Raw genomic sequence first — 14,504 nt, 5'->3', positions numbered from 1 at the left:
ATTTCGAAATGACCTGCCACGTCTGTGTTTTGTGTGATACATTCACACAGAATAAGCAAATTCTGTATTTTGCTGGAATTTACCAACATTATCTCACAGAACTAGCAAAACTACTTTAGTTATTTTTATTCTCCTAGTGAGGAAATTGAATATCGCAGTTTGCATAATAGTTGAATTTCATTTACATTTTTATGCTTTTTTTTCCTTTTTCTTTTTTTTAATTTATTTCGAACATGTAAACCATACAGCACTGAAATCAGACAAAAAAAGTAAGTGAACAAGAAAATAATACTATTAATAATAGAAAATAATAAAAGGAACAAAACAAACGACAAACAATTAAAAAGAAAAGTTAAATCCAACATAAGTCAATATGCTCAAAAAGGAGTAGAATGAAGTGATTTGAAGATTCAGTCATCACTAGTGTAGGTCATGCAAGAGATACAATAAAAACAAATGGGTCAGAGTTGTCATATTGACATTTAAAGAGTAATGATTGTTTCACAAAGTTAACTCATGCACTGAGGTTCATGTAAGAAAACATTCCACCTTAAAAGATGCCAGTTGCTGTTGGTAGCCTTTGAGCTACACTGTGAATTAAATTTTTGTTATCTCAGTTAATGCTAGCTAACTGTTTTTGTATATTGTATGCATCTGCGTAACAATAGTCCAATGACCCCAAATCTCACAGACACTGATTTGCACTTAACTAATCTGATCACATCACACCTCTGTGTTTGGGAGGATATGGCGAGTAACTTGCAGTGGAATTTTTGCATGACAAGTTATGAACATTGCAGATTTTTACTGGGTTAAGATCATAGAAAGCCTCCACAATTATGACAAATTACTGGAGATCCCCAGGTAATATTAGTCCCGTGTAAATATGGTTCTGGTCACTCACTCCCTAGAAACATGAATTGCACAAAAATAATATAGTCATGCAGCTTTAACATGTCACAATTAGACATGGAGGTGCCTAGCCATGCTGGTCGTGCTAACACTTTTAGCAGTGCTGACAACAACAACAGTCCTGACAGAGTGTTAGAGTTTAACCAGTGTTAACCTGGGGGATCCCGAGGGTGGACACTACGCTTCCGCAACAAGGCCCTCACACCACAGTGGGTTGGGATGGCGTTACTGGTGATACCTGCCATATGTGCCAGGGCAGAGCGGTGTCGGTTAGTTAGCAACAATGAATGGAGAATTTCGGATAACAACAAACAGGTAGTGTGACATTTTTCTGCTCAGGATGCCATTACTCCGTTATATCTTTACATACTGTATTAAAGGGGAACTAATGTTTTTTTCAACCTGGGCCCTATTTTCCGATTTACTTTTGTCTAAATGAGTGATAGGATGTTCAATATTTGACATTTCTCCAGTACAAAGCTTGGGCTGACCTGCCTGCAGCCCGTGAGTGCGCGCAATATTAAATAATAGGGCACTCGGACAGCGTCAAACAACGTCAAAATACGTCCACTAAAAGTGCATTTTTTTCACACAGATAGGCTCGGATTGTTAGTATAATTATCCGACAACATAACGGAAAGGAGAAATGAATGTTTGTCTTTACTTGCAGCTGGATTCGGACATGTTCCTCTGCCTGCAATTTTAGAATATGTGCTACCGAAGTAACACTGCTCCCTCACTTTCCTCGTCCGCTCTTCAATTTCAATGAGCTCTGCCTCCGTGTACGTCCTTGTACTCTGTGTTCAAATAAATATGGGCGGTCATCAAATTCAAATGGCTCATCCAGATCCAGTTGGTCAAAATTGGGTAAAAATTCAGCCATGACTACTCCAAACAGAGTAACTCCTCGCATTTGTAGGTCACTCCAGTGGTAACTTCCTGCAACAACTCAAATTGTAAAGCAAGCAAACCAAAGGATCCATCTGCTGAGGAAACTCAACTCTTTCGGTATCAGCAGAAATATCTTGTGTACCTTTTGTCAAACTTTTATTGGGAGCCTTTTAACATTTTCTTTTATATGCTGGTTTGGTGGTCTATCTGAGAAAGACAACAAGTGTCTGAATGACTTGACTGGAGTCCAGCTAAAGGACCTCTGCTCTCTCTGGAAAACACGGGTGGTGCAAAAAGCAGACAGGATATTATCCCACCCTGATCATGCTCTGGCCAATGAGTTTGTAATCATGCCCTCAGGTCGGCAGTACTATGTGCCGCTGCGGAAAACAAACCGCTATGCAAATTCTTTTATCCCGTCTGCCGTAAGGCTGCTAAATGCACAATTGCAGAATGAACTGTGATTTATTTTACCGTGAATTATTGTGAACTGTGAATTATTTTGCATCCCGCTCTGCTGTGCTGTCACTGGTTGTGGTTGTCGCTGTTGTTGTTGCTGATGTAATGATGCTTGATTGTGGATATTGGCTGTTTGTTGCATTGTGTTTTTGTTGCTATGGACAGGCCGGCTGTAGAAATGAATTGACCTTTTGGGACTCAAAGTATTCTGAATCTGAATCTGAAGTCTCGCGAGATGTCAGAGCCAGACTTTCACTCTCTGAGTGAGTGTTTTGACTTTGACTACACGGATGTACACAGACACTACTCATTGAAATTGAAGAGCGGACGAGGAGAGAGAGGGAGCAGCAACAGACAGAGGAACATGTCTGAATCCAGCTAAAGGTAAACACAGACGTTCATTTTTCCTTTCCGTTATGTTGTCGGATAATTATACTAACAATCCGGGCCTATCTGTGTGAAAAAAATGCACTTTTAGTGGACGTATTTTGATGTTGTTTGACGCTGTCTGAGTGCCCTATTATTTAATTTAGTGCACGCTCACGGGCTGCAGGCAGGCCAGCCCAAGCTTTGTACTGGAGAAATGTCAAATATTGAACATCCTATCACTCATTTAGACAAAAGTAGATCAGAAAATAGGGCCCAGGTTGAAAAAAACATTAGTTCCCCTTTAATGTGTGCAATGTTGTATATTGTACCTTTAAGATTTTCGGGAAATCAAACTTAGCTTATGATGCTGTTTATGGTCAGCCTTTATGTTTTGGGAAACACTTCCAGTATTTTTGCATTCTGTAATCACCTCTCTATGTAGTTGTTTTTATTGCTAGTGGCAGAGTCCGCCATAATTGTGGTGGATTCATGTTGCTTTCACTTGCAGGAGGGATTCACGGGAAATGATTCTTGCAGGTAATCTTGCATTTCTGTTTTATTAAGCAATTTTATCTCATTGTTATCAGCCTCAATGTTGACTGTTGACTGGTACAGCAGAGCTGTATTACAATACTGCTAATGCAAACTTTGCTTCCTACTGCCGCTAGTTCACATAAAAAGCTTTCAACTTGTGAAACATAGAGTGGCTTTCATTATGAAATGGTAAGTGCTAACCGCTATCATTGATCCAAAATCGTTCTACAAAACAAGGCATGGTCATTTAAAGCATTTTCTGTTTGTAGACCAGTTTGAATTATTGCAGCGAGCAATGGAACAAGAAGGAGCAGCGAGGAGTGCTGTGAGATGAAGAGCTGCAAGGCAACTAACTGCACACCTCCAGCTCCTCAGCAAGGTATCAACCCCTTTTTTCTGTGACCTGCTGTTGTGTGGAAAACTACAGTACTTGTGCCGTGTGTCACATGAAATCAGATGGTGGTTGCTCATGGTTCAATAGAAAAAGGATAATTATTGACCGTCTCAAAACAACATGAGTTTGTTTAGCTGCAGTCTACACAGATACGCTGTTACCTTTCTATTGTATTTCTGATAAAGTAGCTGCTCAAGGACGGTTTGCTGCCTCCAGAACTCTGAGAGCTGTCTATTAAACCGCTTGTAACCATGGTTGTCACCACACCAACTGGCACTGAAATCTGAAGTATTATAACTTTAAATTGTGGCCATACAAATAGAACTGTTTGGATCTGTGTGAAATGTTCCTTATTGTTTTACAGCTATTTCTTTTGTAACGCAGGAGAAAAAGTCTCTGTGGACCTGAGCACATTAAGTGACCTGCAATTTTGAATAACTGCACAGCTTTTGTGGTTTCTTGATACCAGACTATTCCCACCAACTGTATCGCAGAGCATAAGGATGCATGGCAAGAGGCTTGTGCTCATGACAGTGCAAGATGTATACATTAATGGCGTTGTTCCCGGGGGATCTGCTAGTACAGTGAAGCTCTTGAATCCTCTTTTCTTCAGGGGGTTGGATTGAGGAAGACCAGCGTGGTGATTTGGTTAGCGGGTGTAGTATTTTAGAAAAACAATAGTTCCAACATAACACTGCTCACATCAAGGTGTGTGGATTATCTTTAGAAACTCATGATTTCTGGAAAGAGACATTGTTGTTGAGTTTTTCCAAATGTATTTTTTGGCACTTACAACACCACAAGGCGAGCGCCAACTAGTTCCATTATATTCGAAATACAGCGAACATCTCTACAGCTGATATCTCCAACACTTGGCAAGTTACACCTGAACAATCTAAACTGATAAAAAGAGCTGCAGATTTTCTATGTTTTTGGGTGAACTTGTCACAGGTACAGTATGATAAAAACCCAATTGCAGCTACACAAACAGAAGGACAATTTGTTATAGTCCTGAATGAAACCACTTGTCAAACAGAGTGGGCTTGCAGGTGAAACAACAGTTAGGGTCAATGTCGTGACTTGGAGCCTTCCAAGACACGGGTTCAGTCCCAAGCACAGATGCAACACACCAAAGCCGAGAGCAGGTGAGTCAGTGGCGTCTGCTGGATGTACACTAACAGCAAACAGTTCCAACATGTGCAGTGGTACCACGAGGGAGCAGACAAGAGATGATGTCAGATGAGCTACGAATCCAAAACCAGGAGTACTCACAGGAGAAGCTGTCACACCAGTGTGAAGCTGACCATACACAGGAAGGGATTTGTCAGCGGCAATGATGAGTGGAATCTGCAGCGCACCTGCAAAGGCAGAATGTGCAGCCACACAGCTAAGCAATCCACAGCTTTAAAGTCCATAGGTGAATGAACAGGTGAACTCACTATAGAGAGCTGGGTGATAATCTCTCCAAACAGCCATGGGCAACAGGCAAACAGAAACCAGGAAGGAGGAAGCAGAGCTCTTGGTCGGGGACAGAAGGCTGAGTGGTTAATCGGGGAGTAGATGAAGCAGGAGAGTCAGAGACAGGCGAGGTCTGCAACAAGGAAGCAGTCTGTGAATAAATATTGGAAAGTCTTGCACTGAACAACAAAGAACAATCTGGCAAGGACAGTCTGTGAAGCAGGAGTCTTCATACTGGCAGTAGGTAATGATCCACAGGTGAGCGGCGTTAGCTTGATGAGGTGGGTGTGGTGGACTGGCAGGAGCGGGAAATGTGTGGACAGGTGATAGGCTGGCAGGTAGGTGTGGTGGAGAGGCGTGGTGAGAAGAAAATTATGAAATGAGCTGAGAAGATGGCATGTATGACAGGTACAAAGTGCCCACTGTGATGGAACTGTCCTTGCCTGTTGATATTCTCATTTATCCAGGTCATAGTTATGTCAAGGCAATTGACTCGAACGCAACTGGACAAAACTAAGTCCAGTTGCTACTGTTGACATTTGAATAAGATTGTGAGGGATAACAGACAGAGAGATCCTGGTTTATGTCAGCAGCATTACAAGAAGACACATACTGAAGTTTTGAGAAGAAATCCCCATCATCCTAAACAGCCACTTGAAAAGGACAAGCTCAGTATTTTTGCTCACATTCAAGTAGACCCCCATACATGATGTATGAAGTAATATTTCAGAATTCAGAGGCAAAACTGGTGGAGATATCATATATATAAATATTAAAATCACATGTACAGTATAATAAAATCAGAAATATTGCCTGTTTTTTGTGTTCCAAACTGAAGAGAATATCAAATCAGTAGGGTGGCACACAACATCATAAGACATTGATATTTGGTTGAATTTAGGTTGTGATACTGGCGACAGCAGATATTGATGTTTTGTTGGTTTTCACTTGTGTTGTTAAATAACCAAAATCCAACATCCTCCAAACATCTTACTGTATGCCAACGTCATGATGTAAAATAACAACATTTAATCATGAGGTACGAAGAACAAAACCCAACTTCTCCAAAACGTTATAATGTTAACGGCCGCACAATGTAAAATTCTACAGTTATTAGACATTTAAAAAAAAAAAACCCTGATTTTCAATCCAACCAAAATTTAACTTCTGTCTGTAAGAGTACGTCTTTTTGACGTCATACTGGAAATAGATGGCTGTCGGTGAACTTTGAACCAGAGCACTTAAAAAGTAGTGAATTTGTATTAAAATTCTTTTTTAAATAAAAGGTTCTTCGAAACATTTGTGGGTCCTTTACGTCAGCCTTTTAGCCTGTGGGAACTACAATTGCAGTGAAAGGGAAGAAGACTTTCACCCTCAGGCCTGAGCTGGAATTAAGTGAGAAACAAAGATATTAGTTATATTTTAAACAGAAAATTGTTGTAATATATAATAATTGACCTTTTTTGACAAGAGAAGAAGAAATATGAGGAGGGATTTATTTTTTTCTGAAGGGGTATGGACTTGTGTGACTCCTACAGCAGAGATATCCCCTTTGAGCTACACTGAGGTGTACCCAGGTGTGCAATAATGTACTTGATTGACTTAATGTAACAAGTTTGACTCAAGTGGCTACATTTTCTCTGCTCGGGGTAATTCTTCCTGAGTCGTAGCATTCAATTCTGTCGTGAGGATGCGGTAATTGGCTTGGAGCGCGGAGTTCAGCTGGCAACGCTCTGCTGCGATGCACCTCGCTGTCGAGCTGTTACACACACACACACATACAGATATTTGGGCACTAGCGGCCAATCTTAATAAAAGAAATGACACGTGGGGTGGATGAGGGAGGGTGGAGGATGCGGTCACGCAGATGTTGCTACGGTAACAGCACTGAGCGAAGGCTGGGAGCTGGAAGGCAGCAGGTTAGAAAAGAGAAGTGAGGAAGACGACATTCGGCGCATTCAAATGCGTCCTCGCTCTCTCCCTGTTGATCCCGTGTCATACCCAATTACCACTGCAGCGAGGGGAAGGAGGGGGCGCAGGGGGCGAAGGGGGACTGAGGTGGGGGTTGTACGGAGAATACAGAGAGAGAAAGAGGAGCATTCTGGCGTCTGCTTGAACCTTTCGTGTGCTGAGGTAAACACCCACGCCTGTCATTACACGTTCACAAGGGGAAGGTTGTGGCAAAAAATCTCTCTTATCTGCAGCTTCAAGAGAACGCATGTAAGACAGGTGAAGATTTCGGTGTGTGACAACTTCTCTGTGAAATATGAGAGTGTGCGGAATGTGTCTGGACTAAAGATTCAGCTGTGCATACAGAGTTGTCCCTGCGCTATATAATGTTGGGACAAGTTTGTGCATTGTACAGTAGTAATATGCATGTGTTGAAAGGGTTTGCGTTTTCTGGGGATTCTGGTTTATTAGATACCATATTTTTGGCAATCATTTCTTCTAGTAATACTAACATTGTACTCACCAAAGTGAATACTGCGATCTGGGAACATAGAGACATCAGCACAACAGAGCCCCACGGGTAAAGAAACCGATTAGACAGGTTGTAAACAAGCCAACACTTAAGCTCAATTATCTGCTTTAATTGGAGGTAAAACTAAAAGTGAGTGCATCTGGAATGTTGGTTAATAATCTTTCACTGTGCACAGAAAAACTTGGCGCATAACTACAACAGGTCAAAGCTAATCCAATGAAACTATAAAAGAAGAAAAGGACATGATGTTTGGAGCCAGAGTTTGATATCAGTTCTTTTGGAATCCATGGACAGGCACAGCAAGTCACACTATAACCCATAGTATTTTTGTCGTGTCATCTTGACTTCCTTCCGCCAAATTAACAAAACATACATTACATGATGTTGACTAATGTTCTTTTTATCTAAATGTGTGTCTAAATTTGTTTTCCTTGTTGTTAGTCTCCAAACAGATGATGGCTCTGTCATCTGTAGCCCACAATTCTACCTGCTAACTTGCAGCTGATCGACAGAGCCATGATCTGTTTGGAGAGCAATACCAAGGAAAACAAACGACAATCAGAATCATGTAATATGGGTGTTGTTGGGTTTTTTGGTGGATGGATTTTACAGTCAAAGGTAAAACAACAAAGATATGATGGTTTATAGTGTGATTTGCTCTGCACGCCTCATTAACTTCAATAGAAGTGCCACGGAGTCTGGCTTGAAATCAAAAGTCATACGCTGTTACTGACGTCACGTCCTGTCCTCTTTTTTATATATATATATATATATATATATATATATATATATATATATATATATATATATATATGTATATATATACAGTACAGGCCAAAAGTTTGGACACACCTTCTCATTCAATGCGTTTTCTTTATTTTTATGACTATTTACATTGTAGATTCTCGCTGAAGGCATCAAAACTATGAATGAACACATGTGGAGTTATGTACTTAACAAAAAAAGGTGAAATAACTGAAAATATGTTTTATATTCTAGTTTCTTCAAAATAGCCACCCTTTGCTCTGATTACTGCTTTGCACACTCTTGGCATTCTCTCCATGAGCTTCAAGAGGTAGTCACCTGAAATGGTTTCCACTTCACAGGTGTGCCTTATCAGGGTTAATTAGTGGAATTTCTTGCTTTATCAATGGGGTTGGGACCATCAGTTGTGTTGTGCAGAAGTCAGGTTAATACACAGCCGACAGCCCTATTGGACAACTGTTAAAATTCATATTATGGCAAGAACCAATCAGCTAACTAAAGAAAAACGAGTGGCCATCATTACTTTAAGAAATGAAGGTCAGTCAGTCCGGAAAATTGCAAAAATTTTAAATGTGTCCCCAAGTGGAGTCGCAAAAACCATCAAGCGCTACAAGGAAACTGGCACACATGAGGACCGACCCAGGAAAGGAAGACCAAGAGTCACCTCTGCTTCTGAGGATAAGTTCATCCGAGTCACCAGCCTCAGAAATGGCAAGTTAACAGCAGCTCAGATCAGAGACCAGATGAATGCCACACAGAGTTCTAGCAGCAGACCCATCTCTAGAACAACTGTTAAGAGGAGACTGCGCCAATCAGGCCTTCATGGTCAAATAGCTGCTAGGAAACCACTGCTAAGGAGAGGCAACAAGCAGAAGAGATTTGTTTGGGCCAAGAAACACAAGGAATGGACATTAGACCAGTGGAAATCTGTGCTTTGGTCTGATGAGTCCAAATTTGAGATCTTTGGTTCCAACCGCCGTGTCTTTGTGAGACGCAGAAAAGGTGAACGGATGGATTCCACATGCCTGGTTCCCACTGTGAAGCATGGAGGAGGAGGTGTGATGGTGTGGGGGTGTTTTGCTGGTGACACTGTTGGGGATTTATTCAAAATTGAAGGCACACTGAACCAGCATGGCTACCACAGCATCCTGCAGCGACATGCCATCCCATCCGGTTTGCGTTTAGTTGGACGATCATTTATTTTTCAACAGGACAATGACCCCAAACACACCTCCAGGCTGTGTAAGGGCTATTTGACCAAGAAGGAGAGAGATGGAGCACTGCGGCAGATGACCTGGCCTCCACAGTCACCGGACCTGAACCCAATCGAGATGGTTTGGGGTGAGCTGGACCGCAGAGTGAAGGCAAAGGGGCCAACAAGTGCTAAACACCTCTGGGAACTCCTTCAAGACTGTTGGAAAACCATTTCAGGTGACTACCTCTTGAAGCTCATGGAGAGAATGCCAAGAGTGTGCAAAGCAGTAATCAGAGCAAAGGGTGGCTATTTTGAAGAAACTAGAATATAAAACATGTTTTCAGTTATTTCACCTTTTTTTGTTAAGTACATAACTCCACATGTGTTCATTCATAGTTTTGATGCCTTCAGTGAGAATCTACAATGTAAATAGTCATGAAAATAAAGAAAACGCATTGAATGAGAAGGTGTGTCCAAACTTTTGGCCTGTACTGTATATATATATATATATATATATATATATATATATATATACTTTCCCTGAGCTAATCCAGGACAATTGTGATGGATGTTCAATAACAATAATAATAAGAAGAAGAACAATGATTAATAATATTCTTCACCTTAAAGGGAAATTTCGGTTTATTTCAACCCGTCTCCTATCGTCCTAAATTTGGTTCAAGTGACTAGTGACATACAGATAATAGTTAGCATGTTAGCCGTTAGCCTAGATACAGCCGTAGCGTCAGACCTGTTAAAACGTAAGAGAATGGGCATCCTTTCAAGTGCAAAGTTAGTCCACTAAACAAGCTTTTTTTCCTCAAAGACCGCCTCATATCGTTAGGATAAATGTCAGAGAACATATAGAAAACGACATGTAAACGTGTTGTCTTACCTCACCAGTGTGCTGCCATGTTTGTTTATCCCTCTAGCTCTGCTTTCCAAAGCACAGCCGAAACATATCTCACCAGCTTTAGATAAAGCCCAGCTGGATACTAACGTTACTCGTTCTCGGTCACATCCAGACCTTGAAAATAAGGCTGCAACCGGTCCCATTCCTTGCAACAGAGGCATTCCTCTTCTGTGGGCACTGGGGCACAGCATTCAGGTACACCACCAATCTCCAGAGCTACGCAGCCTTGCAGCAGCCATTCCTCCTCTCTCGTCCTCTAACGTTACCTGTTGCACCTCGCTCTCTCCTCCTCCTCCTCCTCTGTTCAGGCGACCGTCCGGTTCTGCCTTCCAGCTGTTGCTGCATGTTCAGGCACGCTATGAGATCGCTGCAGAGCTACATTGTAAACAAACATGGCAGCACACCGGTAAGGTAAGACAACACGTTTACATGTTGTTTTCTATATGTTCTCTAATACATATATTAGACGAACCTGTGGATGCATGTTCAACCCGCGTTGGAGCCATTCATATGAGATGGCCATTACTCTGTCACTGTTAGTGGAAAATCCAGTTTGCAGTGTACTTCATACACTTCACTTGGCTTCATGATCATTTTTTAAAGGGCCACTGTGTAAAATGGGTTGAAAACAGTGACATCAGTGGTCAAATTCTAGATTGCAGGGCTCACTCGCTCACTCCTCCTGTCGGGTAAATGATGGTGGCCTCGTAGGGACAAAAAGCCTTGCGCAGACACGAGTTTTGCAGGAGTAGGTCTATCTAGCGCCGAGGTGAATATTTATTTAGAAATCTAAACCATGTTACAATATTGTAATGAATCCCTCACAAGCAGGAGACCAGAGGAGCGTTCGGTAAAAAGGCCAGTTTATTTGAGCACTCCAAAAACTCCGGTAACACTCCAGGGGGTAAAAGACTCCGTCCCAAACTCTGACTTTTCTAGCGTAACACACACACTCCATACACACATTCTCATTTACAATACCAAGCGGGCACCCCCTCCCCTCTCTGCTCCACCAATCTCCCGCACACTGACTGACAGCGTAGCCTGTAAACAGAGCTCAGCTGTTTATTTAGCCTAGCAATATCTCCGGACTATAGTAGCTGCAATGGACGACTTTGAACGCGATTTTGAAGAGTTTCTTGTAGCGGACACAGACCCAGAGCCATACCTGTTTGAGCCGGAGCACACAGATGAGGAACTTGGATGCTGAGCGGGCTGCACATTTTGCTGCACAGAATGGGATTCAGTGCTACTGCTGCCATCGCTGGGGAGATATATCATCAGGAGGAAAAGCGCCGCAGAGAGTGCATCACAAGGAGTGAAGTTGCGTCCTCTTTTCCTCGCAGATGACGGTTCAGGTTCATTCTCTCCTGTTGTATGGTAAGTGTAGTCCATTCGCAAACTTTATAACTAAAAAAACTTTTCACTACTCTCTGTCCACGAACTACTAACACTCTGCTGTTTCCTCCTCCTTCTTCCTTCCTTCCGCTGTCTTCGTTGGTTTATTTATACACGCGAAACGCATTCTCTGGCTGGCTGGATTGTCCGCAAGGGCTGCCTTACATACATGGCGGCGCAAGATGGCGACCTCTCTAAAGCAAGGCCCTTGCTATATATATATATATACATATATATATATATATATATATATGTAAAAGCATAATTATAAGGCTACGAAAACCAAAGGAATTTTATTTTATAGCGATTATACACTCACATAAACATATTAATGGGTAGAATATTCAGATTCAGATTCAGATTGACAGTAAACCATGCCAAATATTACACACTGGCCCTTTAAGATAGCGTTGAATAGTTAAAAGAAAGGCATTTAAACAAAGTTTTGTAATGGAGTATGTTATTTTAAATTCCGACACTAACAGTTTCATTTTTACTGTAAATGTAATGTTGGTTCCAAATCTCAGTTATCTGTCTCCTTGATTATTAATGATAGGTATCATCCCTGAAAAATAATAAGTCGGGTGAGTCCTTGTTTACAGTATCAACAAACAAGTTTGCAGTGAATTAACTGACCACAAATGACCTAGATTCGGTAGGTAGAGCAGGTAGGTGGTCTGATCTCTGGCACATGTTCATGTGTCCTCAGGCAGGTCACTGGACCTCAGATTGCTCCTGGTGGTGAGGTCAGCGCCTTGCATGGTGACTTGCTGCTATCAGTTTGTAAATGGCTGGATAAAACACACACGGTACAGTACTTTGGATAAAGTACTGTATAAAATGTATTTACCAGAAACTAAACTGTGAACCTGAAGCCTTCAGAGCCGCTGAGGGTCTGGATCTGCCCCGCAGCAGCTGCACGCTTCGGCCCAATGATGATCCGGGATTAATCTCAGCAATTAATTTACTAATGGAAATTCAATGGACATAGCTAAGAAAAGAACATGGTCAGCACCTTTGTTTTTAAACTAGTGTAGTGAACTAGTGGTATAGTAAACCAGAATTATCCTGGATTCTACACATGCTATGTAATCTATACAGCACTACCCTCCATCACACACATATGGAAGTCTACACACACTGATGTGACTCCAATTATAATGCATAAAATGTTCAAACCTGAAACTGAAGCACCGTAAAATCAAATGCTATAACAAAATATTCTTTCAATTTTGAGAAATGTTAGAATTTTACTTTTTTTTCCTTTTAATGTGAGGTGGTAGCTGTTAATTTTTTTCAAAGGAAATTTGTCTTTCTGCCCATTTGAAACAAGACACAAATAAGCAACACACTTACACACACCTGCCACAAGGGAAATCAATGACTCTTTGTTATCTCTTCCCTCCATCAGATTATCAGAAACACTGACATCTATTAGCCCGACACTCCATCTGCTCAACACTCGTTTCTGAGTGTGTGTGTGTGTGTGTGTGTGTGTGCTCTGCAGAGGCCTTCCTCACTACAATGCTCCTCCGATTAAAAACTTCCACCTCCCTAATGCCATTAGACGGATGAGAAAAGGAGAGAAGGTGGTTGAGGGGATGAGAGGGGGAAAAAAAAGAAAAACAGGACACGGAGAGAACGGTCTGCTTAACCTCTGCCGTCTGGCAGAGCAGGCGAACGTGCAGCAAGAGAACGATTTAATCCCTCTGTAGTAGCCTGGATTAGTCCCGCGATTTATCACTGCTTCGCTCTTTTCTCTGGGCCTTGCTATCATTTTCTCTCCCCTCTCATCCCTTTCTTCATTCCCTCTTTCTCTCTTGGTAATGCGCCTGGTACTGAGTGGCTTAATGCTGTTTAATGTGGTGACTTCCCTTTATCTGCCTATTGTCATTACTCTCTCTTAGGGACAAAGGGCTTCTGTAGTGAAACTCTCGTGGAGCTAAAATTGTACTGTCTGAATAAATACATGTCCATGAGCAGTGAGCACTTGTGCCCACAGTGATTGCTTAAAATAATAATGATAAAAAATGCATAGAGAGCCCAGTCACGTTAAAGGAATACTCCAGCATTTTGAGAAATGCACTTATTACTGTAGCTTTTTTTTTACTAGGAGTGTGATGAGAAGATACACATCAATTTTATGTCGGTGCATTGAAGGTGAACACCTGTATTCTTCAAACTAGACCCTATTCTCCCACGTTTTGTGCTCAAGTGACTTGTGGGGAAACGATTTTTAAAGTTGATGCAGTATTAAGAGATGGCGCTGCAGCTGACAGCGGCACAACAGGCTGCAATGTAACCACTCAGGGCAGAAGTGTCTTATAACATTATGGAAAGGACCTTACAGAGAAATAAAAATGTTTTTTTGCACGCTTTGCTTGAACTGGATTGTTTTGTGTCCATGTCTCGCTAGCGAGAAGTTTTGTTCTGAAATCTCACAAGACAGTTAAAACACAAGGGAACATTGTCGGTAATAGTGTGTCGTGTTGGAGAACAGAAAGTGTTTCTTACTCTCATCTAAAATATCTTTCAGTGTCATGGCTGAATATTTAGCTGATTTCAACAATGGGAAAAAGTGCCCCCTTTAACCACAGAGCTGGAGCCAGGATGTGTTCAGCATAGCTTAATAAAAGAGCAAACAGCAAGCTTTGGTCTTTCCACAATTTAGAAACACACCTACCAATCACTCTACTGCTGACCCTTTGACACAGTGTATCTCACTGACCGGGTT

This window comes from Epinephelus lanceolatus, chromosome 8 (assembly GCF_041903045.1).
Source record: "Epinephelus lanceolatus isolate andai-2023 chromosome 8, ASM4190304v1, whole genome shotgun sequence".
Taxonomy (NCBI): domain Eukaryota; kingdom Metazoa; phylum Chordata; class Actinopteri; order Perciformes; family Serranidae; genus Epinephelus; species Epinephelus lanceolatus.
The sequence above is the reverse complement of the archived record's forward strand: the minus strand, read 5'-3'. Positions refer to the sequence as shown.